The 26,848-nt window shown below is 40.3% G+C and overlaps 1 protein-coding gene across 1 annotated transcript in view; it reads left to right on the top strand.

The window, feature by feature from the left end:
• The window catches only part of LOC125886488 (endonuclease V-like), a 113,071-nt gene extending 86,621 nt beyond the window's left edge, over positions 1–26,450 (top strand). Inside the window, exon 9 of the mRNA XM_049572735.1 lies at positions 26,075–26,450. The gene's annotated coding sequence lies outside the window, so the exon portion shown is untranslated. The remainder of the gene's footprint in view (positions 1–26,074) is intronic.
• Positions 26,451–26,848: the final 398 nt, after the last annotated feature.

Here is a 26,848-nt window from a genome sequence, read left to right as displayed (position 1 = left end):
AACCCAACAGTCTTTAACAAGTTTAACAACAGAGTCATTTTGGTGTTGGTGTGTGATTACCAGTTCAGTGTCGGATGTTAGTTGCTGCTGCAGGGCTTTGGCCCAAGCGGAAAAATATGACAAGTAGGGATGAGATCACGTCTGTTCTGTGTTAGCTCATGCTAACTGGGCAGAGATAGCAGGAAGAGAGCAGCTCAAGGAGACAGTCCTTCAACACTGTGCCGAACGACATCAGCAGCTGATCTGCAATTTCCTGCCTTGACCATTTAGTCTGTGTCCCTCCAAAGTGCCCATTCATAGTGTATTGGGAACAAAACATATGGATTTGCAGCATTCCCTAGACAATAGCCAAACAGTTACACACATGAAGCCTTGACAAAGGATCTTTTGGTTATTGGAATGCCAGAAGTCTTTAATGTTGACCTGGCCATGAAATTGAGGTGGTGGCTCTTGGAGGTCACTCACTGAAAGACATCAGTTGTCAAAATAAGAGTGGCCATTGTAATTTACACATTAAGCACCCATTTGGCATGCTGAATACTCCTTTCTTATGAAAATCCATAATCACAGTGGGAGGTTGATCTCCACAGTTTACTTAAGGAAAATCGTAATTATGTCGTTAAAGGACTTTAAAATGAAAGTGCCCATGGAGTATGGAATCATTGTTTATTGTTTGTTGCTTGTAAAGCCTCCACAACTCTCCCCACTGCTTCATGGTTCTTCAAATGGATGTGAAGGAAGAACTGTCAGGTTGGTATCAAATGGAAAGGAACACAGGCTAACACAAACAAAATATCAAACTTTTGTTACCTGTTGCAGTTACAGTTGCTGCGAAATAGGCAGAAATGATGTGGCAAAATGACATGATCATTAAAATTATGCAGCTCCTCTGCCCACTCCTGACAGCGGTACAATGTGCTACATGCAGCACATCTTTTACAATATGTTTTAATACCTGAAAATAAACAGATGTTGAAGTCTTGTCAGTGACGTTATGGTTACTGAATGACCAACCACATATTTGGTCAGGCATGGACCTTAAATTTCTGTCATCCATTTCAACCCACCCTCCACAATGTGGCTGTGACAGTCTTGGCTCTTTTGGATATGGCAGTCAGTTCAGAAACAGGAACTCTGCCAGAACACTTGTGGCAGTACAAGGGTATGGTGCTAGACCTGCTCTATATGAAAAGTGTCCTGAGATAACTTCTGATTTGTTTTTACACTTTATAAATAAAATTAACTTAATTTGACTATTTCTCCTGTGCAACCAAGCACCTTGGCATATTCTGTGGTGACTGTAATGTTGCCAAGTTATTGGAAGTTTTTTTGGCAGGGCTTTATGTAATATAAGGTACCCTACTGATTCCACTAGCAACTTTCCTCCTGGGGGATACAAAGGAATATAAAGCTTGTGTGTCATCTACAACAGGTGCTGCCTCAGCCTAAAATGTCTCCGAAAAGTATTCATCACCATCTCTCTCTTTCTCAAGCTTCAGTTTTTGAAAAAGTCAGGACTGGATGAGTGCAAGGTGCCACACTTGTGTGGGCAGGATTTTTCGAGGTTTTGAGCCATGGCAATGCCATGTTTTTGTGGTATTATTATAGTGGACCATGACCCTCCCAATCAGGAATAGGAGGAGATGTGTGGTACCAAACCAGAAAAATAATTGTGTACCTGTGCTTGGTTTACCTCTACACTCAATGGAGCACGTTCTGTATCAGCAGCTGACTTCCTTCTCAGACACTCAGTCTCTGTGTACTTGCTCAACCACTTGTTCACTACCAACTCTGTGAGAACAGGACTGCGGACTAAGGACAGGACCAGCTGCAGTCAGACCCCTAAGGCTAAGGTTTGTTACAGTAGATTGTTAGCCAAAGCACAAAGGATTAGCAGTTAGAAATCCTGACTTTTCTTTATAGAAGAAGACACACTTGTTTAGCCAGGTATTTTGGTAACCTGTATGTACTAGGTCTGTATTTTATCTATATATTATGTATTCTTGTTACATGGTGTTTTTTGCCTCTGTGCCGGCGATAGCCATTGTCAGAGGCATTATATTGTTGGGTTGTCCGTCCGTCATACATACATACATACGTCCCATTCTCATGAACACATATCTCAAAAATTCCTCGATAGACAGATAGTCATAATCAAGTTTCTTCTGTTGTGGAGTTAACATTATATTATGCATACTCTTATCGTGATGGTCCACCAGCAGGTGGAGAATGAAATACTATACTTTTCAAGGTATGTTATATTCTTTCATTGTGCAAAATAAGGAAAAGCATGTTGACCGATTTCAAGTTGAAGCTGACATTGGCCGATACTGATGACGTGCCGATACTATCATGCATCCCTACTATTTTCATTATATATTGTGCTCTTCTATCTGCACTTTTATTATGTGGCTCTGGTAGTGAATTGTGTAATGTGTTGTGAGGTACTTTGCGACCTATGTCTATGAAATGCACTATACAGATAAATTTGACTTACTTACTTAATTAATTGAAATGCATAAAGCACTGTGTGAAACATCCAGATTGGTAATACATCTAATAACCTAAATAATGTGAAATAAAAGCTTTTCATTAACTGTATTGTGTCTAAATTAGCATTCCTATCTGAACTCAGTGTGCCATCTTGCCTTTTTTCTGCAGCAACACCAGCCAAGCAGCTTAGATGTATGTTATCACATTTTGCCCTGTCTCTTCTGTGCCCCAACCATCCCATGAACCATATGTGGAAGCTGAACTTCCTTCAACTTCCCTCACATTCATGCTGCAAATGGATATACTTGTCTTTTTTGTGTGTGTGAATTAGAGGGTTTTAGCAGCTTGAGGTGAGTTTTCATACCAAAAATGTTAACATATAGCTGTTATTTTAAGAGTGGTGGTGCATTGGGCAAACTTGAATTCATGATCTTAGTATTTCTTGAGAAATCTGTCTAGCTATCTGCAGTTGCTTTTCTTCTAATCGAGCTATGTACCTGTCTTTTCTTCATATTTATTCACAGACACACCCACGCACTTTACTGTACACGCTCCCTCTTTCTATTACACATACACACATTTATGGCCACAAACACTCATCATAACCCCTGAGGAAATAATGGATGCAGCTCACAGGTTCAAGCCCTGGAATAATCACAAGCTGATCTGCAGCATCAGCCTCATCTCAGCACTCCCATCAGTAGCTCCAGGGTCATTAACCCTCTCACACATGTGTGATACTGTGTGATACTCTCTGCAAGTATAGGTATGTGCTCACAATTATGTTTTTTTTTTTTTTAATTGTCTTTGCAATATGCCATCGCGTTACGCCTCACTCATTACTGTAGGAAAACCAGCAACTCCTACGCACAAACACCTCTCCTCACTCACACACATCATTACTCACTATAAAGCACCCATGGCCTCTGGGCTCCTTCACTGCAGCCCACTGTAATGCCTCGTCTCCTAGGCCATTCATAAGCCGTAATGTGCGTGTTGGTGCAGAGTAGATCAACATGAATGGTGGAGGCTTGTATCGCCTGCGAGTTTCCTGAAGATACTACATCCAATTCCATGCATCACACCCACTACAGCTCATTTGCATCAGAGTAATATGGTGTTTTACTACAGGCGAGGCAATAGTGTGATTTGTCGGCGAGATGAGCAGTGAATCAATGATGTTGATATTTGACTTCAAACTTAAATGTCACACAAATGTGTGTTTTTTTTCTCTGTGCATGCAAACATGTGCTTTGCTCATAAATTTATGAATGACATCCCGGCATAATGCTACGTAGTTATAGAGCATATAGGACACACTGTGCTCGGTGGTAAATCTTGGCTGCTGAAAAGGCAGTGTGCAGATTGTTAGGTGCACAGATTGCACTATTCGTTATGTCAATTCTTTTCACTGACGGGGTTTAACAGAGGGACCCTTCATCTCTTCTCCTCCTCCTCATCCTACCCTTCAGTGTCAAGGCTCAGCTGCCTTGTAAAGCCTGTGCTTTAATGTCAGGCAGCTTCAAACATCCTTTCTTTCTCTTTGTACATGTCTCGTTTCTGTCTTTCTCACCCCTCTGCCTTTGTCCTATTCTGAACATCTCTTTACTCTTTCTTCATTTTCTCTCTTCCTCTACTTGCTTTCACTCCTTCTGTCATCACACCTTGCTCTTTTTTGTTCACCTGCCTTTGCCTCCCTCTTTCTCATCTCTCCTGTCCCGGCCATCTTTCTAACTCTTCCTCCCCTCCATCATCTTCTCACTCTGGTACACAGCTGTCAGACATGGCAGTGAATTGTATCGCTCTGACCCAATCAGAATTTGGTATGAGGGGGCAACTCTTCAAAGCGATGCAGCTATTGGTAAGCAGCAGCTGTGGAGCAGAAGCCAGGGACAGACAGACAGACAGACAGACAGACAGAGAGGCAGCAGGGACTCAACTTCTCACCGTTCACTGATTTTTCTCTGCTTGGAATTCCTGATTAGTCAGGCTGCTGTAGGTGCTGTTAAAGGGCAGTTCAGTCAAATGAGAGCGGTGAGCAGTAATTTAAGAATTAAAGAAATCAACCTGATGAAGCTTAGTGCATTTGGCAGTATGTATGAGTCTTTTCCAACTGAACCTTCAAGAACCTCTTAAATGTTATATAAAAATGTGTTGTAGTACAAACCCCTCGTTGTCTGTCAAGCATCACAATAGCAGACTGTTCCTTTTTATTTCCACTGGTTGAAGAGAGGGCAAGATTAGATTTTTTGCAAATAATTTCTCTTGGGGAAGAAGCCAGTGAGCTTCGGCAGGCAAGCTGTTGATGTTAACACTGCCAAAAACAGCTTTTGGTCTCTGCTGCTGCTTTGAATTTGGTGTGTTAGTATGAAATATTGTACAGTCTCTTAAGGTGTCATTTAGTGTCCCAATGTATAATGTATGCATGATTACTACCACTGCTACTGCTATTGCTCTCTTCTACTCTTGGAATATACCAATACTAAATTGTACTAGTCCTGTATTACACCTGTCAATATGGATACTACCATTGAACAAATCTGATTGTTTACAGAATAAACTACTACTGCTACTTCTGTTACTGGAACTGCTACCTCCACTACAGTGTTAATTTTGTTAATTAAAACTATGACTAAAAAAACAACCGTTTTTCCAACGATGAAGCTGACGAGCTGAAAATAGATCTTTCATAAAAAAAGACTATGAGATGGGTTGAAAATGTTAGTGGTGGACTACTGGATATTCAAAATGAGACAAATAGAGAACTGAATGATAAATATTCTTTTGAAACTGAAAGCCAAGAAGCCATGCTGGCAATTATCTTCCAATGGCATGTGAGTGGTGTGAAGTTTTGCTCGCCTGCAAAACATGCACACCGGAGTATCGTCAGTGGTCAGTAATAATTCGGCAGTAAATAAGCAACCCCGTGTGTCAGGCTGTGGATGGTGGAGCTGCTAAATTGGATTTGTGGAGTGTGTTAGTTGCAGCGGTGGCTGTTAGCAGCTGGCTCTGTTTGTTAGCCACTGAACTACAAACCTAGACTAAAACTATGAAGGATAAAAATGACTTGAATATGACTTAAAATAAATATCTATTTTCATTTAAAGACTAAGACAAAGACTAAAACAGCTGCCAAAATGAATACTGCTCCACTACTGCCTTTTAAAAACCACTGTTACTACTTCTACTACTTCTACTGCTGCTGCTGCTGCTGCTGCTGCTATTTCAGCTGGCTGCATTATTGCCATTGCAATAATGCTACTGCTGATGCAAATACCACTATATCTACTACTGCTTCTGCTATTGTTACTGCTACAGCTGTACCTACTGCTGCTTTATCTCGCACACTTTATACTACTGCTGCTTCTGGTTCTCTTACCCAATTGTGATTATGAAAGAAGTATTTAGATCTTTTATTTAAGCAAAAGTAGCAGTACCACAATGCCAAATATTCCACTACAGGTACAAGTCCTGAATTTAAATTCCTGTAAAAGAACAACTGTTTACCAGGTGGCAAAGCAGTGTTTCATTCTGACCACACCCAGTGTCATGGCAACAGGGATGTCATATTGTACTGACAGCAGGACAGCTGTACATCACTCCAGCAGGGGTGTGAGTTTGCATATGAACATGTCCTTCCCAATATTTTGGGTCGACAGGATTGTCCCCACCAATACTTAACAGCACACACCTGCTTAAACTTTGTCTTATCCAGAGAGAGTCTCGACCAGGTTCTGTGTCTGTCCAACAGTCTGAAGGGGAAACTACCATATCAGCAGAGCAATACCATAATGCGCAGTAGACTAGGACAGGTAGAGTTTTTCTTGAAACATGACTTTCTCATTAAATAAGTCTGGGAGTTTTTGAACTAATGAAAACTAATTCATTCATCATTATGAGTAAATGCCACAGGCATATTTAAAGACATTACTTCGCCAAAACAAAAGACACAAAGGAGGATGGAAAAATAAAGTATGCCTACATGTGTGTTGACTCAGCATAGAAAACATTAATAAGAAAAGTTGATATGAGAATAAATATTTGAAAGCAATGCAGAATGAGATCCCTACTGCATTATATTAAGTTATATTTTAACATTTTATATCATTATCTGTCGCCTGAATTTTGTGTTTTTCGTAACATCAATTAAGACATTTTAACCATAAATTGTTGCCTAAAACCTCACCAGACTGCAGGAAATGAAGTGTTTGCCACTCAAAAGTGTCCGGTGGTGGATCCCACACCAATGCTGAAAATGAAACCTACGCCCTTGCCTTGCTGAGACATTAAACTGTTGGACATCAGCAAAAACAAGATTTCCACCTCTCAAACAGTCTCAGCAAAAACTAAACATTATGAACTTCACAAGGGTAGGATTTACTGCAGGACTGTTGTATCAGACTGCATTAATTGTAATTAGGTATACCTCATAAAATGAAAACTGGGTGTATGCAGCATTTTAGTAGGTGGAACTATTTTATTCTTGGATAGTAAAAATAAAGAACATTTTGTAAGCAGATCATACATATTTGATGTAAAATCTTAATCTGTAAAAAATAACCTTATACAGTAGTATAGTTGTACTCTATTATTTGAGTAAATGTACTTACATCTACTGCTGCCACTAGCATTACTGCCATTATAAGTGTCTGTCATAAATATTAGGCAAAAGTGTCAACTACCATAAAATATGCCGTGGGTGTCACTTTGAATCACGGAGGCACAAGTTCTTAAAAACTCACCCTCTGATCTTGACTTGCGGCCTGTCACTACACCGCAGATGTTGCCCATAAATTTTGGTGTTTCCGGGGATTTTTTTCCCTCCAGAAGTCGATCAGTGGTTTGCGTAGGTAGTGAGCATCTCCTGGGGACTGGATCGATGGCAGGTGTCTCTGTCCCTGTCACGCTGCCATGTCCTCATCATTCAGGTCACTGCTAACGTCACACAGCATAGGTCTGAGACCTGATGCTGCATCTGATGTGCTCGTCAATTCCATTTCATCATGGCTGACGTCTCAGTAGTCCCTTCACTTTAATCTGCATCCGGTGTCATTTCAAAGATGCAACCAACTAAGAGTTCTCTACTTTATACATTCATGATTTTACCCATAATATTATGTTTATGTGTGTATGGGGAAAGTAAAACTAATGCTAATGTCATAAAAACTGATTTCAAAAAATGATGAAAAGGTGTTAATATGAGACTAAACCAGCTGTCTGCATTTTCATGAGATTCTGTTTCATCAGACTGCTCTCAGATGAAGCCATGAAGGAATATTGAGCACAGAAGATACTCAGTATGAGTTAGGTCAACTCAGCTCATTTAGTTAGTTAAAGGTTGAATAAAAAAGGCTGAACTTGGATGAAATCCGAAAGGTTTTAGATTTGTGTGAAATGAAAAGATCTTGAGGCCGGACCTTGGCGTATGTGTACATTTTTAAAGGTTTATATAGACCCACCAATTCAGACATTAAAATGAGATGCATCAAGCTTGCAGTGCACAACATTTTATTTAAACCAAGGTAAAAACAAGCGTGGCTGCACTTTGACCATCAGTGTGGATCCAAGAAATATTCTGACATGCAGCAGAGACACTGTTTGGTTTGCACACTTAATATTATCTTCCATGTAGTTTAAAATAGTCATTCTCTTTGTATGAAATGTGCAATACGATCAAGAAAACAACAATAATAATATTGATTTATATTGAATATATAAGTTTAGAGTTCCAGTAACCAGTAATCTAAATTGGTCATTTAATCATTTTATATGAGGCGCACTGGAACTCATAAATCTTTATTTGGGGCTTTTTAATACTTTTTTGAAGCAATAGTTTGACAGCATTTGGTGAACACACATATTCACCTACTCACTGAGGTTAGAAGATTGATACCACACTTATGTCTGCCCATTAAGTAAAGAATAATGCCTTACAAACTGTCCATTATCAGAAATGAATGGCCAACAAGGAGGCGTAACTTTTGAGCACTATTTATTCCTGATTATGGGCACCTTCAAGGACATTATCTCACTTATCCCATGGTCACTTGCCAAAGAAAAAATAATTAAGAATTTTCATTGAGATTTTAATGTGTGTTTCACTCAAAATCTAGTTTTTCTCAAGCCATTACTCAGTTCACCCGGACTGGAACAGTAATTACCACCTCGTAAGGTTCTTATGCAATGGAAAAGCTGTTAATCCATTAAATAGGACAAACCTTATTTTGTGATTGGTAGGAAACTTTGGAAAAATCTTATTTTAATGCAAAGTAGTGATATATATATAGAAGTTAGCCAACTAGCAGAGTTACACAGAGGGAACACTGTGAATAAAGGGGTACTAATATATATATATATATATAAGGAAGTACAACATGCTATCGATTCCTGAGGCACATGAAACTGCCAAACAAAGACTAACAGCTCTAGCCATCTGGCTGAAGAGATACACCAAAGAACTAGATGCCAGGAAAATAAACAGGATGTTCCCAACTGAACTCCACTCAGTGGCAGGGAAATAACAGCAGGTCAGACCCGCCAAGAGCTGAGACTACTGGAAGGGCCTGGAAAGAGAAGGATCGCAAAACACCTATGCCCAGTGGCTAGTGGACCTAAGAGCTGGCCCCAGCAACCCCCCTGAACAAGAACCAGTAACCATCTCAATGGCACCCATCCAGGAAAGAGGGTCAAAGATGAAGAGCTGGACGACGGCACCAGGCCCTGATATGATCCATGCATACTGGCTGAAGAAGCTAACTGCACTCCATTAACGCCGAGCAGCACAAATGGCCCAGCTGCTAAGAGATGGGACCCACCCAGAATGGTTGACACAGGGCAGGACAGTCCTGATCATGAAAGACCCTCAGAAGGGAACCATCCCATCCAACTATAGACCGATAACCTGCACAACATAGAAGCTCCTGTCAGGCATCATAGCAGCTGAGATAACTAGGCGTATGGGCCAGTAATTGAGCAAGGCACAGAAAGGAATTGGCAGTAACACCAGAGGAGCCAAGCGCCAGCTGCTGGTCGCCAGAGCAATCGCCTGAGACTGCAAGAGCAGGACGACCAACCTGTGCACTGCCTGGATCGACTACAAGAAAGCCTATGACTCAATGCCACACACATGGATACTGCAATGTCTGGAACTGTACAAGATTGACAGGACACTAACAGCCTTCATAAAGAACTCCATGGGAATGTGGAAGACACAAGGGATGCACCATATTGGATTTTTTGCTGATATCCGATACGCCATATATATATATACTCATTTGACCAATAACCAATACCAATATTGATATATCCACTTTTCCTTCCTTTCACTTTTCCCTACCTAATTTTAGTGAATATCAAGTCTCTTCTGCAGTGGAATTAGCTTCATATTATGCATGCATACTCATTATCATGATGGTTGACCAGCAGATGGAGACGTGACATACAATACTTTTAAATGTATGTAATATTCATTCAATGTGCCAAGTAAGAAGAAGCATGTTGGCTGATTCTGATTTATTTTACAGCCGATTTTGGCCAATATCGATGATGTGCCTATATTATCGTGCATCCGTAGTTTCCAGTGAGATATTACTGAGTTTATAGAGTGACTTTGCTGTTGTAAACATTACTACTGCTGCTCTACAAACAACATGTAGTTATCTAAAATATTCAATTCCAATCCTGTTCTGAAATTATTCTGTTTAAATAATGATATTTTTTATTAAACATTTTTGTAGAAATTAAAAAGAACAAATACGAGTATTGATTTTCTTTTTTTAAATGATTAGGTGTATCGATAAGAGTAGTAGTATCAATAAATCCTATCAATACTCATCCCTATTTCTCTGTCAAATTAAAAATGTATTACTAGTACTGTACTTTTTGAAGGGTAAAATGTTTTATTTCATACTTTTAATTCATAAATTTGCTAGGGATAAAATGTATGCACAGAATGCATCAAATTGCACCATTTTAAAAAATAATTATAGGGTTGGCGTCTCAAACGCGGCTTTGTTTACAAAAGGTAAAGGCACCTGAAATGACTTTACTATTCATCTAGAACACTGAGGAAAAAAAACCAAAAAAACATAAATAAAATAATACTAGTGTTCAACAACAACAACCATGTCTTATTGTATATAGTGCATGAAAGCTGTGTAACACCACCCTAGCACAAAGCCAATACTCTGCTGGCCAAAGGCTGGCAGTAGCATTAGGTGACAGAATTACTCACTCAACGATCATGTGCCTTCTCAGCCCTGATGGCCTGGTTGTCTGATCCAGTTTATTGTCAGGATCCTGGAAATGGTCTCCAGTGATTTTCCAACTGGCGACAGTTAGCCCAACCACCGGTAGTTGCTGATATATTCATGCGCTCCATTCATACTTGACAGAAGCAAAACAAAACACACCAAGACAGACATCAGTCTAATGTTTCAACAACCAACAGCTCTGGTTTAGTCAAAATGAAACCCTTCATTCACAGAGTAAGATGTGAAATGCTGGCTCTACATGCCATATCTCCCCACTGTCTCACAGCTGATGGTGGGGCAGCAGCTCTCGTTTTGCAGACACAGAGGCAAAATAAAATGACAGAAATAGCCACCCTTTTCTTAAAAGAAAAAAAAATCAGCTGGTGACATACACAGGCAACTGTTGATATACTTACCCAGTAGTCCACCCGTAGCCTTCAGCACACCTCTGTCCAAAGTGACGGGCGAAACTTTTATGCATAGTAATGCACACAGGCTCTCTCTGGTTTACAGTTGGTGACAGCATCCACCAAAAACTGCCCATGCATAGATTCAGTGCAGCAGAATAATTCAGTTTCAGTTGGCATTTGGAGGCAGTTTGAGCACCACCAGTCGCTGTGCACTCTCAGCACCTCAGGTTGGCGGGCCGTATCCTTTTGCCCAGCTGAAGCAGCTGCAGCCTCCACCACTCTCCACCACTCTCCACCGCTCTCCACTGGCTTCTTTCATCCTCTCTCGGCTGCATTTCTTCAGCTGTACACTCTGGCTCAAATAAATACCCTGCCTGAATATCCGAGCCAGCCAAAACTCTGTAAGAAGGTTCCAGTGTCCACATAACATCCTCTGCACTCATGAAATGATGTCGTCTTTGCAGTTGGAAATGCATCTAATTTGCAATGCAAGTGAAACAAGAGAGGACAGTTGTTTTTTGAGCAGTGTCAAGAGCAAGCCTCCTGGATACCCAGAGGTGGAGACCTCCTGTAGTCTTCCTTAGAACCGATGACGTAACTGGTTCATGGAAGAAAAGCAGATTTTGAAGCAGCCCCCAGAGACAAAGAGAACATTAGAAAAAAAAACATATTTGTGACACTATATTCCTAATTCAGAGAGATGAAGAAAGGTTTAAAAATGGTTTAAAGTTATCCTTTAATGAAAATTAGATGGGATTATAACTTGAATCAGCTCAGGCTGGTTCTTTTCCCATGAGATAGTTTGCATTTTGCATAGGATGACGGAAATCACAAAAATGCATGACGACAACAAAACATACACTTAAGTAAAGTTGTTTATGCGAGCAGTTAGCAAAATACTTGAAGTTCATATGCATTATCTACAGTATCTCTTTGAAAGATCAGTGTATTCGTCTTACATCTCCAAACATCAGACTCTTAAAAATACTGCATTTTACTGAGGCAGTCTCTAAATATAAAGATGCAGAGCCTGCCTCGTCTCCTTTACAAGAAAAGTACAATATATGAATCAGCCTGAAAAGGGGAGTAAAAGCTGTGAAGCAAATTACCAGGCATGTTTTGCGATTTTCCTTCACCTTTTAGTTGTACATAAAACTCTGAATCCAGGCAGCCTCATCTGCCTCAGTGAAAAAAGCTCTGCACCTCTGGTCTACTGACAATATCTGAACAAGATCCTTGGCCTCTCTCTGCACCCCTGAATCCACACGTACACACGCAGAGGTCCGCCCCATTGCACACACACACACACACACACACACACACACACACACACACACACACACACACACACACACACACACACACACACAAAGGGACAAGCACATACCCAAGGACCATAAAGGGCAGCCTTAGCAGGGCACATTAGGACCCCCTTCCCTCTCTCACACACAGTGACACCATCCACCATGATTCATCTCCCTGGCAGTGTGAAGTGTAAAGGAGATTATTACCAGTGAAGGGCTCAGCCCCCCTGAAGATCTACTGCTCTCCTGTCTGCCCTGCAGAGGAAATGGGAAAATATTGCTAATGTTTACAGCCCTGTGTGTGTGTGTGTGTGTGTGTGTGTGTGTGTGTGTGGGATGTTGGGGGGGGTTCATGTTATGTGCACTAGTAATGCCTGAAGCCTGACCAGCATGGCTAAGCACTTCCCAGGCTTGTTTACCGTCTCGAAATGTGCTGACTGCAGAGGGTTTTGTGCGCAAATGTTTTTGTATGCATGCGTTTGCAGAGGTAACTGTGTGTGTGTGTGTGTGTGTGTGTGTGTGTGTGTGTGTGTGTGTGTGGCCATGGGTGTGTCATCATGTGTAAATTTAGTTTTGCACATTAATAAATCCAGCAGCCAGCTGTTGTTGAAGTCTGTACAGTATGTTGTACAGCATTTCTCTGTGTTTGTCTTGGCCTCACATTCGCTGTTCTGACCAAAACAGGACTTAGTACCATCTGAAATTACCAAACAAAAAGTAGCAGTATCACAAAATCATAATCACTAACTGTGCTCAGTGAGAGGGGAGCTGACTAATTTGCTAATCTAAGCGAAAGCCTATTTGCACATATCATGTAAATTATGTTGTAGGTCACTCTCATTATTTCGTAATGAGACGTAGGGTAGGGGCCTCTATATCAAGTCTGCACTTAGTTACCAATTAGCATAAGGATTTTGCAGAAGTACTCAGAACAGTTGCAGTATTTACAGTCCGTGCACGCATGTGGTGCAAGGAGACATGTGCAGAGGCAACAACCAGTCAGTCGGGGGGGCCAATGGTAAATTTAGAAAATTCTATTATATATAGTGGCCAAATCAGGCTGTAGTCATACTGAAAATGTTCAATAACAGACATGTCATTGGGAGCATGGATGGATTACTGATCAGGCCTGCTGACACAGGCCCATGGGCCTAAAGTCTCAGGGACCAACACTGGCTTTCACTTGAAAAATGTCAAATTAACATGTATCGACCAGAGAAGAAGACACAAAAGGACCACAAAAAAACACGAAACAACAAAAGACAAAATGACTAGGGGTGAGAATCGCCAGAGGACCTATGATACGATATAACCACACTACGTAAATCACGATACAATGTTATTATAATTTCATATGCTGAGTATTGAATTAAAATATATTGTAATATATTTCAATTTATTACTGTTTTCACAAACCCACAAAGAGATGCATGAATACTACACAGAGATGCAACACCAACACAAAGTCTGTGTGTCTTGCTCCTATGTAGGAGAGGTGGTGGGGCCCTTTACATATCTGTGCCCAGGGATCCACTGTCACATAATCTGCCCATGACTACGAGACAATGATGTGACATGACATGAATGACCATGACTCGTTAAATGGTTCATACAGTCGCAATCATGCACACTGTTAGCTTTAATCTTTGCAATACATTGGGAAGTATTTGTTGTAGTAGTTTTTAAGCATGATATGTATGTCTGTATGTAGCATTAAACTTATTAGCATTAGCACAACAGACACCCTGTCAGTTCAGTGTCAGTGCAGTTTTCTGATGTACTGACCTCAGACCAGCATTCACAACTAGAGCTCTCTGCAGTCTGTGCTGTGGTCTGTTATTGTTGTAGAATAAAGAGAAAAAATACATAAGATTGACATTTGAGGGTTTATTCTTGAGAAAGCCAAAGAATTAGTACATCATGACAATTTACTACTACTGTTTTCCTGTTATTCTACGACCAGCACCGAATATAACCAAGTTTGGTCTGAATCATGCCAGATCATTTAGCTGAAGTAAAATCAGGATACTAAGTTTATGCCAGGTCATGTACACCATATATTTACACAGTAAGAGTTTATACCAGGTCATTTACATTATATTATCAACTGCAAGTTCTATTTGAAAGCTAGCCTCCAACAGTGGAAAAGGAAAAAAGTGAGACCGAGGATGCTTTGTCTCATATGTATCTCCTGTTGCAGCCTACATCATTATTCATGAGGGGAATGTGGCTGTGGTAGGATGACAGAGCACAAGCAGACCAGAGATCAGCAGATAACCAGCCTGTATGTGCATGAATGCATAGCATGATAAATAGATTAAAGTAGCACAGTGAATGTATCCAAATAGAATGGAATAAAAGTAATGATTATGCCTTTTCCCCGTGATAGTTGTGGCTGTGGGCGTTATGTTTTTGGGTTGTCTGTCTTTCTGTCCATCTTATTCGTGTGGATGTGATATCTCAAGAACATCTGGAGAGAATTTTTTACATTTTGGCACAGACGTCCAATTGGACTCAAGGATGAACAGGTACATTTTAGTGGTCATAGGTCAAAATTAAAGGTCACTGTGACCTGCATCTGTCTCATTCTCATGGACATGACATCTCAAGAACACCTTGAGGGAATTTCTTCAAATCTGGCACAAACGTCCACTTAGACTCAACAATGAGCCAATTAGAATTTGGTGGTCAAAAGTCAATGTCACTGTGACCTCAAAAAACGTGTTAATGGCCACAACTCAAGAATCCATATATTAATTACGACAACGATTCACACAAATGTCTAATAGGATAAATTGATAAAGCGATGATGTGACATCATAATGTTATGCAAAAACACTTTTCTGGCCATTATTCAGCATGACTCTAATATTGAAACTTTGCTGATTGTATAGATCTTCTGTGCTGCCAGAGGGAAAGATATGTGTGAAGCATCCATGTTTTCAAAGACATGGATGTAAATTGTATGTAGTACTTAACAGGTTCATGGAGGCATACAACCGAGAAGCAGTAATTCTAGTTTTTCTCTTAAAATCTACTCAAGTAAGTGCACAAAGTATGCTGCATTAAAATTACTTCATAAAGTACATATATTGGAGTAACTGTAATTTGTTACCACCGATCTGTGATAAATTGTATTTCTGTCTGGAGCAAAAGGATGGACCAGCAGACATCGCCATCCACAGAGCCATGTAAGGAAAAAGACAAAAGATTTGAATTTTATTTTTGGATCAAAGTATTGTAAAACCAAATTTACGTAGAAAAGCAATTTTAAGTTTTGATGAGAAATGTGAAAATGTTAACTTGCTACAAGTGTGTAAGTTATACGTGCACTTAAAACAGCTCTCATTTCAGTGACAAACAGAGCCTTACTGGTGCCCTCTGAGCTTCTCTTGTTATCTGTTATACTTCCATGTTTTCTGACAGACAGACTGTGGCAGGCCGTCAAAAGCAGAGCTGACCTTGGCTGTCCGGCACAGACTCTCCGGTCAGACAGGTTAGCACAGATGATGGTGCACTTGGCTGCTGAAGGTCAAAAGTCAACCCTTTCATTGCTTTTTCTGCTTCAAGCCTCAAGCCCTTGGACACGTTTGACACCACCCTTTAATAATATATTTTTCAAGATGAAGTTTTTTTATAAAGCACAATTTAATTTACTACCAAACATTAGAGGCTAATAAAACATGAAAACATAAAAGGAGAATAGAACACAAGAGCCAGAAACAAAGAAAATAGATATACAAGATCAACAATGCTTACAGATAACAATAAACTGAATAAACAGGTTGATTTAAAATCAAATGAACACAACTTTATCATAAGGCATGATAAAACACATACTGTACAAAGGCTACAAAATAGCCTATTATAGTCTAAATCTTCATCCACAGGGGAGAAGCTCATAGTCTTCATAAAGAGGATCGACAAGGATGCGCTAAAATAATCTGAGCCTTTAAAATTGCTTTCTTGATTAAATTATGAGACATATCAGGCAGTTTAGCAATATCGGTGCGAGTTGCTCTATGCTCGATGCAAAATCAGGTTTGGAGAAAGCTCTGGGAAGATAAAGGAGATTGGCACCTTGAGACCTGATAGATCTGCTGGGTTTATAAAGAGACATCATAAGAGAACACAGATAACAGAGACTTTATTGTCATCCATCTGTGTACAGTGCAGTGCAGTACGAAGAGGAACACAACTGTGTGCAGACTAAGGGCATGTCTATTTTGTGATGTAGAGCGAACCCATTAAGAGCTTTGGACATATCAAGGAGGATCTTAAATTGAATTGATGCTGAATGTAAAAAGTAACCAACAATGGTTTGTAAGTATAACTCAGAATGAGCTGCAGCCCATAAGTGGTTTAATTAGGAAAATCAGCTTAGAAGGAAATGCAGTAATCCACCCTGTTCATATCTGTTCAGGCACTGTGAGTTTTCAGTGTCAGATTGTCAGTGGAAGAAATATTTCTCAGTAGTGATGCTATAAATGTGATTCTGAAAGTTCAGATCAGCGTCCATAACAGCCCCTAAATTTTTAATTTGGTCATACATTTTAAATGACTGAGTTTGCTGTCTTGGCGACCACAACCAGAGGTGTATTAGAAGTTGATCAGAGAGTCTGTGGGATTCTCAGTGTTGGAGAACAGTGAAATAAAACATTGGATGTCATCAGCATAAGTATGGTAAGTGATGTAACCAAGGGTTAGCATAAACTGTATAAATTTAATGCAGGGAAGCTCTGGTATTATGTAGTCTTGGTATACTGCGGCAGCCAAACTGCAGCAGTGAGTCAGTCAGCAGCCAGGAATAGTATCCACAGACTAACAAGCACTGAGGCTACTGCCTGAAACTGGTACATGTAACAATCTGGTGAGTCCTGAAGCCTCCAAGTGGTATCCTTTGGTATTCTTAAGTGTATGGGCTAAAATTCGGCATGTATGGGAACTGTCAAGGGCAGCAAGTATGCATGAGAGCTTGTATCAGCAGCAGCTGAGTCGAATCTGGTCTAGTTGAGTATACAGGTTTGTGAAATGATCTCAGCGGTGAATGCATAAAACTATGGGAAACCCCGAGGAAAAAACATATTCCTACTTAAAGAAAGCTTAACTTTTCACACAACACTACAGTGAGTTTATAGTGATGTTACAGTTGGTAAGGTTTCTATTTTGATTGCTGGCAGTCAGTTTGGTAATATTTGATAGCAGAGTTGGCAGCAGAGTGGCAGAAAAAGTTTTGACAGAAAATATCTTTTTGTTCATGTTTTGTCAGCACTAGTATAAGCTGAACAAATGTGGTTCAGGAATGGATCCCTGTGGGACCCCACCACATATTGCAACAAATCATATTCATTGTGAAAGTCACTAAGTGTGGTGATGAATTTCCAGACAATTCTCAGTGGTAAATACCAGTTTCCAGCTCTGTTTCATTCACTGTATAATTTAGAAAATAAACTTTTCCTGTTGTATGTGTCTACTTGATCTAACTTTTCAAATTAAGTTTGATGTTTGTTGTGGTGATTGTACTTTTATTTTATTTATTAGGCACATTTGTAACTGTATGCTGGTGCTCCATTTTCATTGTTCAAGTGAGTATACCAGAACAAAGCTGAATCAAAAAGGCAATGTGACCGGCGAATTCAAAAAACAAGGCTCAACATCAGGGTCGCCTTTCCCAGGTGGAAAGAGCTGCTGAAGGAGAAAGGTAATGCAATCACAGCTAACAGCGCTAACAGCTAAGTGTGGCGCCGTTAGCTGTTAGCCGCTGTTAGCAGCGCAGTGATGCAAGGAGAGGGATGAAGTGTGTGAGGTTGAGCCACTTGTCATTTGTCAAAAGACAAGACATGATTGGTTTGTTTCAATTTACATCCGCCCCAACAGTCCTACGTTGTAAACACAGCCAGCATGGTGAGGAGGGGGGGGCTCAACTCACGTCACGTGTGTCTGTGTAGGAGCCTGAATGAATACTCCATGAAGTATCGGATGACATGGTTTCATCAATGTTATCATAGCTTTTTGGTACACAGCAGCTACCGTTGTTGCAATACGCGTTTGAAACAGTGAGGCGCTAGAGTGCGCTATCCATTTGACTGCAATATATGATTTCAAAGTTAGATGGGAGAAATTCCTACACACTGTGGCTTTAACAGGAACTCTGCCAGAATATTGTGGCCCATCATCTTGGTTTGTTTCTGTCACTTGTTTAGACACAGATTCCCAAAAAGTTTGGACATTGTGTAAAAGGAATATTAAACAAAATGCAGTTATTTGCAAATCCATTTTGACCTCTATCCAATTAGTATAAAGGCAAGATGTTTGATGTTCAGTATGATAAACATTTTTTTTTTCAATTTAATTATATGCTTATTGTAATTTTGATGCCTGCGACACATCTCAAAAAAGTAAGGAGAGGAGCAACACAAGACTGGAGAAGTTGTAAAATGCTCAAAAAATACCGACAACATTAATTGGTAACAGATTAGATCACATCATAACTGGTATGAAAGGGTAATCCTAGAAAGGTTCAGTTGTTAACAAGCTAAGACAAAGCACGGTTCACTGCTTTGTGAAAAACTGCGTGGACAGATAGTTCAACAGTTTAAGAGCAACATTTCTAAATGCACAACTGCAAGGAATGTAGAGATTTCACTATCTACAATCTACAATATCATCAGAAGATTCAGAGAATCATGAGAAATCTCTCATGATTATGTAAGGAGTAACGCTGAAAACCAACATTGAATGCCCATGACCTTTGACCCCTCAGGCAACACTGCATTAAAAACCAACATAATAATATAAATATTATTACTGTATGGGCTCTGGGGTCCGTTTCACAAAGCAGGTTCAACAAACTCTGAGTCTAATCCTGAACTCTGAGTTGATCTACTCTGAGATAGGAAACTCTGAGTTTTCGGTTCCAGAACAGCTGATTTGAATCAGTTTAATCAACTCGGAGTAGTTTCACCTGGAGTTAAGCGCGTGCACCACAACTATAAAAAGGCAGCATCAATGGAGCCCCGATTCGACGAGTCACCATGGCAACGGGGAAGAGGAGGGCTGCGTTTTTCACCCCACTAGAATTAGAAATCTTAATGCGCTCATACGGCGAGTTTGCACATGTTTTCAAAAAGAAGTGCAACACCGCTGCAGCTGCAAAAGAGAGGGAGACGGCGTGGGAGAACATTGCTGCTCGGGTCAATGCGTAAGTTTACATGTAGTCCTTTGCAATCACAATAATATTACAGGGGAAAACTGCTTGAATGGCAGCCTATTAATTTATTTCATTTAGGTGCAATCCCGCGGGGAGAAGCGTATTTGGCAGCAGTTCAGGATGAAATATAAAAACATTGTTCAAACAGGTAAGACCTCAGCATAATCTCATGGGGGTACCTCATTTTGATCATGTTTTACATTGTAAAGTAAATATTAAGTGGCTGTTTGACTGTGCAGTTGTTTTATCCCCAACATAATACTGTTTTCACACACATAAATGTCTTCTCATCTATATCATGTTCTGTTAAATAATTAAGCCTATTTAAACTAACACAGACTTCTACTCAGCCAGCAGAAAGAAGGCAGATGCCCGTAAAACGAGCACACTTTTCTGACCACCCTGCATACAGTTGTCTTACTCAAGTGCTCAGCATCTCCGACATTGTACAAAAAACTTTCATTTGCAAAGAAACGCAGCGCAACACACAATATCTGCTGGGGTGTGAGAGCATGACTACGATTGGTGATGTTGCAAATGTAAGGACGGATTAGGTTGTGTATGTAGATGATGGAGACGTGAAACGGTACAGCTCAAAAAGATAATTGTGTGGAAATGCTAAAACATCTATGCGCGGACTGATAACCATCTCCCGACGGATATTTAATTCTCTGCGCAGTAATTCTGCACCTTCATCCACGGGATCGTTATCAAAAGGACATGCCATGTAGTAGTGAAAAAAGTCGCCACCTACTGTGCCTGATGGACTTCTAATATACTGACTCTGATTTTTTTTTAAATGACAGACGGCAGAACTAGGCTACGCCAAAACTCACCTGCTGACTGAATGAATGAGGAAATCAAATGGAGTGTGTGGCTCTGAAAGAGGGCGGAGACAGAGAGAAACTCGAGGTTCATTGAGAAAAACCTGGTCCCGACCAGGTTAGGTTCATAGAGTCTGTTACTACGGTAACTGACCGAGAGCTTAAGTTACCTCTCTCTCTGAAACAGGCTAGAGTTACCCCTCTTTCTCTGGTTTGAGTTACCTCCCTTTTTGAAATGGAAAACTCAGAGTTTCCCTCATTTCAGGGTTAACAGACTCTGAGTTTTCACTAAACCTGCGTTGTGAAACGGACCCCTGGAAAGCTATTGCAAAATATTTGTCACTGAAGCTACAAATGCAAGACTCTACCATACAAATGAAAGCCATATATCAACAGCATACAGAAACACCATCGACTTCTCTGGACCTGAGCTCATCTGAGATGGACTGACACAAAGTGGAAAAGTGTGCTGTGGTCTGAAGAGTCCACATTTCAAATTGCTTTTGAATGTCATGGATAGCGTGTTCTCTGGGCTAGAGAGGAAAAGGACCATCCAGATGACGGTGTGGAGGTGTGTTAAAGCCCATGGCATCATGGGTGACTCTCATATCTGAAAAGGCACCATGAATGCTGAAAGCTACATACAAGTTTTTAGGCAACATATGCATCCAGACGACATCTTTTTCAGGGACGTCTCTGCTTATTTCAATGAGACAATGAGACACATTCTGCACGTTACAACAGCATGGCTTCATAGTAAAAGATTGCAAGTACAACACTGACCTGCCTGCAGTCGTATATCAAGCAATAATGGGAAAGAATTTAAATTTCAAAACTTTAAAAATGATTGTCCTCAGTTTCCAAAAGCTGTTGTTTAAAGAAAAGGTGATGTCACACAGTGGTAAACATGCTCTTTTCCCAACTTTTTTGGAATGTGTTGCACACATTAAATTCAGAATGAGTGTATATTTATATATTTTTTAAAAATCTACAAAAAAAAGTTTATCAGTTTAAACAAAATATCTTGTACAAATATATCTAATACAAATACAAAAAAATGTTTTATTAACAATAAGCTTTTAATTGCAACACATGCAGTGTCAAAATGTGTTGCAGCAAGCATGTGTCTAAAGGCCACGCTCAACAGTGGGGGTATTTTTACTAGGTGTTTATTTTAGGAAAGATCAGATGTGACCGTAAGAAAATATAGGAAGAAATTGGAATGGGTTGCTTATATTTTTTTTAACTTGACAGTGTCAGTCTGTCATTATCTGAAATACATTTAAACGCAATGACAATTACTCTACATCAAATACAACATTCAGTTGAAAAGGAAAACATGAAAGGTATTTCCTCTACGAAATGTTAAGATGTCTAAAAACATCCTTTTTCTGTGATCTACATTCATTGTCAGGTTCATATTTCACAGAGGAAGAGCAGCAAATGATGCCTTCTTCTTTATTTTCCTCTTTGTTCTCCCACCTCCTGCATTCTGCCAGATCAGATGCAGATCAGCTGCAGTGTCTTTATTCTCTGACAACAGGAAGTGTTCGGGGAAACCACTACAAAACAGCAATTCACCTCATTACTTATTAATCCGCTTTGAGGAAAGTTAAACTATGTTATTGAGAGATCTCTGCCATTTGCTCTGTTGTTAATGAAACATTTTGTGGTGACAGTGATAGCTAAGACCTTAAAGGGCGGGTTTATTTGTATAGCGCAAGTCATATTCATCGACAATTCAAAGTGCTTCACAAGTGAGCAGATAAGAGAATCATAGAAAAAAGACAAATACAAATAAAACAGTTAAAAGAACACATGAAAATAAATGATGAAAAGAAGATGAAATAAAGCAGCATGCATTCAGTTATTTAACAAAAGGAATCTGAGAACAGTTGGGTTTTAAGTCTAAATCTGAAGCACCTCTGATACGATCAGTAAGTTGGTTCTAGAGCTGAGGAACATAGCTGCTAAAAGGTGCTTCACCATGTTTAGTTCTGATGGTGGGTATTACCAAAAGATTTCTCTCCAGTAATCTGAGAGGTATTTTAGTGCTGCTCAATTTCAAAAGAATAATTATGGATTATTACCTTGGGTCTTACTTAGTTTTGGTTACTTTTTTTTTTTTTTTTACCACCATCTACCCCTGCCCATTATCCTACTTATGGGCTCCCAGACCTTGGAAGAAGAGAGTGAGACTGTCTCAATGATGAGCAACAAATGGTGTCATCCTAGAGACACTAAAACTCTCTGCTCCTGCTCACCTAGCTTTGGGCATCCAACCATCTCATGTCATCCATTCTACCTTCCCCAGGAGTCCTCGCATCATCTAAGCAGTGTAGAAACCACCACAAGCAGATACTGATGCAGCATTGACAAAGCTGAATGGTGTGCTGGCAACCGGACCAGGTATCTAGATGTTTCCCTCGTTGTGTGGCTGGGAATTTTAACAGGGCAAACCTTCAAAATGTTCTGCTGAACTTTGCTGTTGATTGTATGGTATAGGAAGCTGAGATGGTCAGGTATTCGACTGCCCTATCAGAGGCTACACTGCAGAACAGAATATGTTCCAGTTCAGCTCTGACAACATCAGCTAGCTGTCAGACATAGTGACAAGCTGGTGGCTTAGTAAGTGGAGCAGGCTTCCCATACACAAAGGCAATGCCCTTGCCTCAGCAGCCGCTGCATGTCCTTTGCTGCATTTCTTCCCCTCTCTCTTCCCCTTTCACACGGAGAAAGGCAAAAAGCCAATAAAAAAATCTTAAGAAAAAAGAACTAGTGACAAGCTCCATGGCAGTGCTGGTCAAAAATATCATCCCTTTGGTGACTGTGCAGTCATTTCTAAACTAGAAATCAAGAGTTGATTCATCCATCCGTTCTGCTTTGGGCAGGTGTGTTACTGCCTGCAGCTCAGGACTTGCTGGCAGATGTGTAATGAGTAATACAAGGTGTCCTCCTATGGGCTGATATGTGCAGTCAAAGTTTAGAAGTAGACTATTCTAATTGTGATTATAATTGCATACTAAACTTTTACCTCATCCTCTAGAGTATGCCACCCACACATTTCACTGCGCATACTGAGAAACATGAGTGTGTGACGAATAAATCATTGTATCTTGAATCTAATTCAGAAGGGTTGTAAACAAGCCAGATTATCACATTATCTAACAAACAAGTTTGATTGGTCAGTGTTGAAGTAGGAAGTTGGTTTTGTAAACTCTGATGGATGTTTACAAGACAGTTTGGGTATTAACCTAACTTGCATGTAGGAGGATTTAGTGGCACCCAGCGGTGAGGATTGCAAATTACAACTAGCTGAAATTTCTCTTAGAAATGGTAGTTAGTTAGTGTTCATTTTTCAGGATTTTTTTAATGGGAGTCAAATTATCCGCAGAGGTCTCTTCTGCTCCAAACTTTTTAGAGTCAGTGTTTGATTTGTTCTTTCTGGGATTCTGTAGAAAGGTACAATCTCCATAAATGAAGACCTGCTCCCTATATAGACATAAACGGCTTATTCTAAGCATACATTCTACATACACATCATCTGACAGAGGTATCAGCAATTATCTTGTGAGTACAAAGTCATTATTACTAATGGAGAGGATGACCAAAGATGCAAAAGACCCAGATTGCAATTAACTGGAATAATCCTTTAATCCTGGTGTTGATTTTGCCCAGATCTACCTACTGATCTGCATGGCAACACAAGGGAAGACAAAACAGCACTAATTCTAATAACCTAATACTCTAAGCTATGACTTGTAACAAACCCTCAGCTCCAAAGAAAAGAGGATAAACAAGCTACTTCATGTTGTGCTGCTCCATCAGGACAGACTCAGGGATGCTGTGTGTGTTTAATTCACCCGCAGTGATGATTTTGCAGAAAAATGTGGCCGCTTGAGTCATCAAACACACATGCACAGAACTAATAATACCTCTCCATAATCACCAGCCAAGACTTAGTATGTCCATATCTAATAACTTATATTAGACATGGACACCCTCGCTGTTGTGGACACAGCAGGGGCCTCATCTTCTTACTTTTAAGACTGACCCTAAGTCAGCCTTATGTAATGTCTGCTCTCTTGCCATTACAACTCTATTATGCTGTCCTTTTATTGCCCATTCAGCACCTTGACCGACACTGTGGCTGCCTGTAACGTGATAACAGCTTGCCCTCTCATTCTCCACCCGGCTCTTTCTTTTTTATCAATTTACCTGTCTTTCTTGCGCAATTCCAGATTCTAGTTTCTCTCTGCTGCTCCGCTGCTCAGTATTGCTCTCCTCTGGTTTATTTGCTGATGCTGATTGCCTCTGTAATGCACTGAAAATGTCCTGGATGGCTATTCAGTGCAGATTGCTTTGTGTTGTGTTGCTGTAGGGCCCAGACTAACTGGACAGGGGAGGCAGGCTGAGGCCTCCACGGTTTGGGGGAAAATAATGACAGAGGCTGCTAATGGGCCGCACTGTTAGACTCCAGTTTTTGCTGTTACAGCACAGAAATAACTGTGTCATGATAGCATGATGTGTTCAGTACTGTGTTGATGAAGCCCCTTGGTGGAAATTCACCTCTAAGCTAAAATAAATCTTCTATACCATCAGATCTGGATGCTTTCCCATTAAGGGATCAGGGTTTGGCGTTATTTTAAGGTACCTTGTCACGTTGTTGGACAGGCTAAGACCTAACCTAACCAGTAGGGGCACTAATTCATTACATGAACCGTTGTGTGTGCATGCATCATGTGTCAGGAGATGGTTTTTAGAGATTCTGTGAGAGTAGGGATGTTTTGGGAATGCTTGATGACAGGATGCTCATTGAAAGGTAGTTTTATCAAAGCCCAATAATATTTTAGACTGACTGAAGTTAATGTGGAGGAGAACACCTGCTGTCCTTGCAGAAATCCATGTCTCCACGCTGTTACACTTTATTGTAACAGTGATGATTCTGTCATTAATCAAACTTCTAAAGATAATGTGCACAGCGAGGATCCTCAGTGACGGCAAACTGTCACATCCCCCTGGCTGGATGTCAGCTGCATAATGAAGGATATCTCAACTTAATTACAGCAGGTAAAATATTTTTATAGGGTCTTATATCCTGTCATTTTTTAATTTGACTATTTTAAATAATAGCAGGGCCATTATATTTGAGAGAAGAGGATGCACTGTAACAATATATGGTCACATTGTTATGGAGCATTTCCCAAGACTGTGTGACATTATAGAAATATCTCATTTTCCTCTCATGTAGGACACCGAAGTCAACTAATTGTGCAGTTGAAAGGGGACTTGGACAGTGAACAAGGATTTTCAACATGTGCCTGTGTAATACTTGCAAGATGCAACACTATTATAAGAACTAGAACATGTTGCAGTTGAATGACAGCATTGCATATCGCCAGTGTTGTAGCAATTTGAGCTGAGAGCAACGGCTGAATGCTAAATAAATGCAATTTTCTGGTGACCATCAGTTAATCGACTTACAGTAAAAGCTTTGATGCTTTGCAGTGTTGTTGTTTTTTGTCTTTGAATACTGTAGATAGTGATGTATTGTTCTGTGTCTCCTCTTCTCTTGTTTCAGGTTGCAAATGCAGTGAAGGATCTCAAAAACTCTGAAGACAAGCAATACAGAAGGCCACTAAGAAGTCCATCCCATGTGTGTGTGTGGGTGTGGGTGTGTGTGTGTGTGTGTGTGTGTGTGTGTGTGTGTGTGTGTGTGTGTGTGTGTTTTCCAGTACGAGAGAGTGAGTGCTTGTTGTAACTTTCATGTGCTTTTAAAAGTGCAGCTGTTTTAGTCCTTGCCAAGACAACGTCAGATTAACTGTATCTTTTTATGCACTGGCCCTATATTTAAAGTGGATATGGGTCAGACTGGCTCTTTTTATACACTGTTCTCATTACATTTTTGGGTCACTCAGCTTTTTACACTGCGAGCCTTGTAAATAAATCATAAAAGTCCCTGGTCTGCTTCAAAGTGCTGGTCATCTGTTAATATCTATTGGTTGTGTGAATTGTGTTTTGTGTTAAATTATACAGCGAGTTTGATGGGAACAACAAACAATGTAACACACACACACACACACACACACACACACACACACAGCCACAGGCCATATTGTGTATAATGTGTTGTCACTGAGTGTCTCTCTTTAAATGAGTCAGACTTGGCAGAGGCACCGCTGTGCCAGGCCGGTCCCAGCGAGCAGAGCGGAAAAAAAGGGCAGGGAGGAAGGGGGCTGACTCTGCAGGGAAGGTGGCCAGGAATAGAAGTGGTCAGATGGGGCAGTATTGATCAGCAGGGGGGTCAGAGGATCAGCTGGTGGAGGATGCGGACTGGTCCCACGTCACATAGGAT

The sequence above is a fragment of the Epinephelus fuscoguttatus genome, linkage group LG3 (genome assembly GCF_011397635.1).
Source record: "Epinephelus fuscoguttatus linkage group LG3, E.fuscoguttatus.final_Chr_v1".
NCBI classification, from domain to species: domain Eukaryota; kingdom Metazoa; phylum Chordata; class Actinopteri; order Perciformes; family Serranidae; genus Epinephelus; species Epinephelus fuscoguttatus.
Note: the sequence above shows the minus strand (reverse complement) of the source record. Positions and strands in the feature narration are given on the sequence as shown.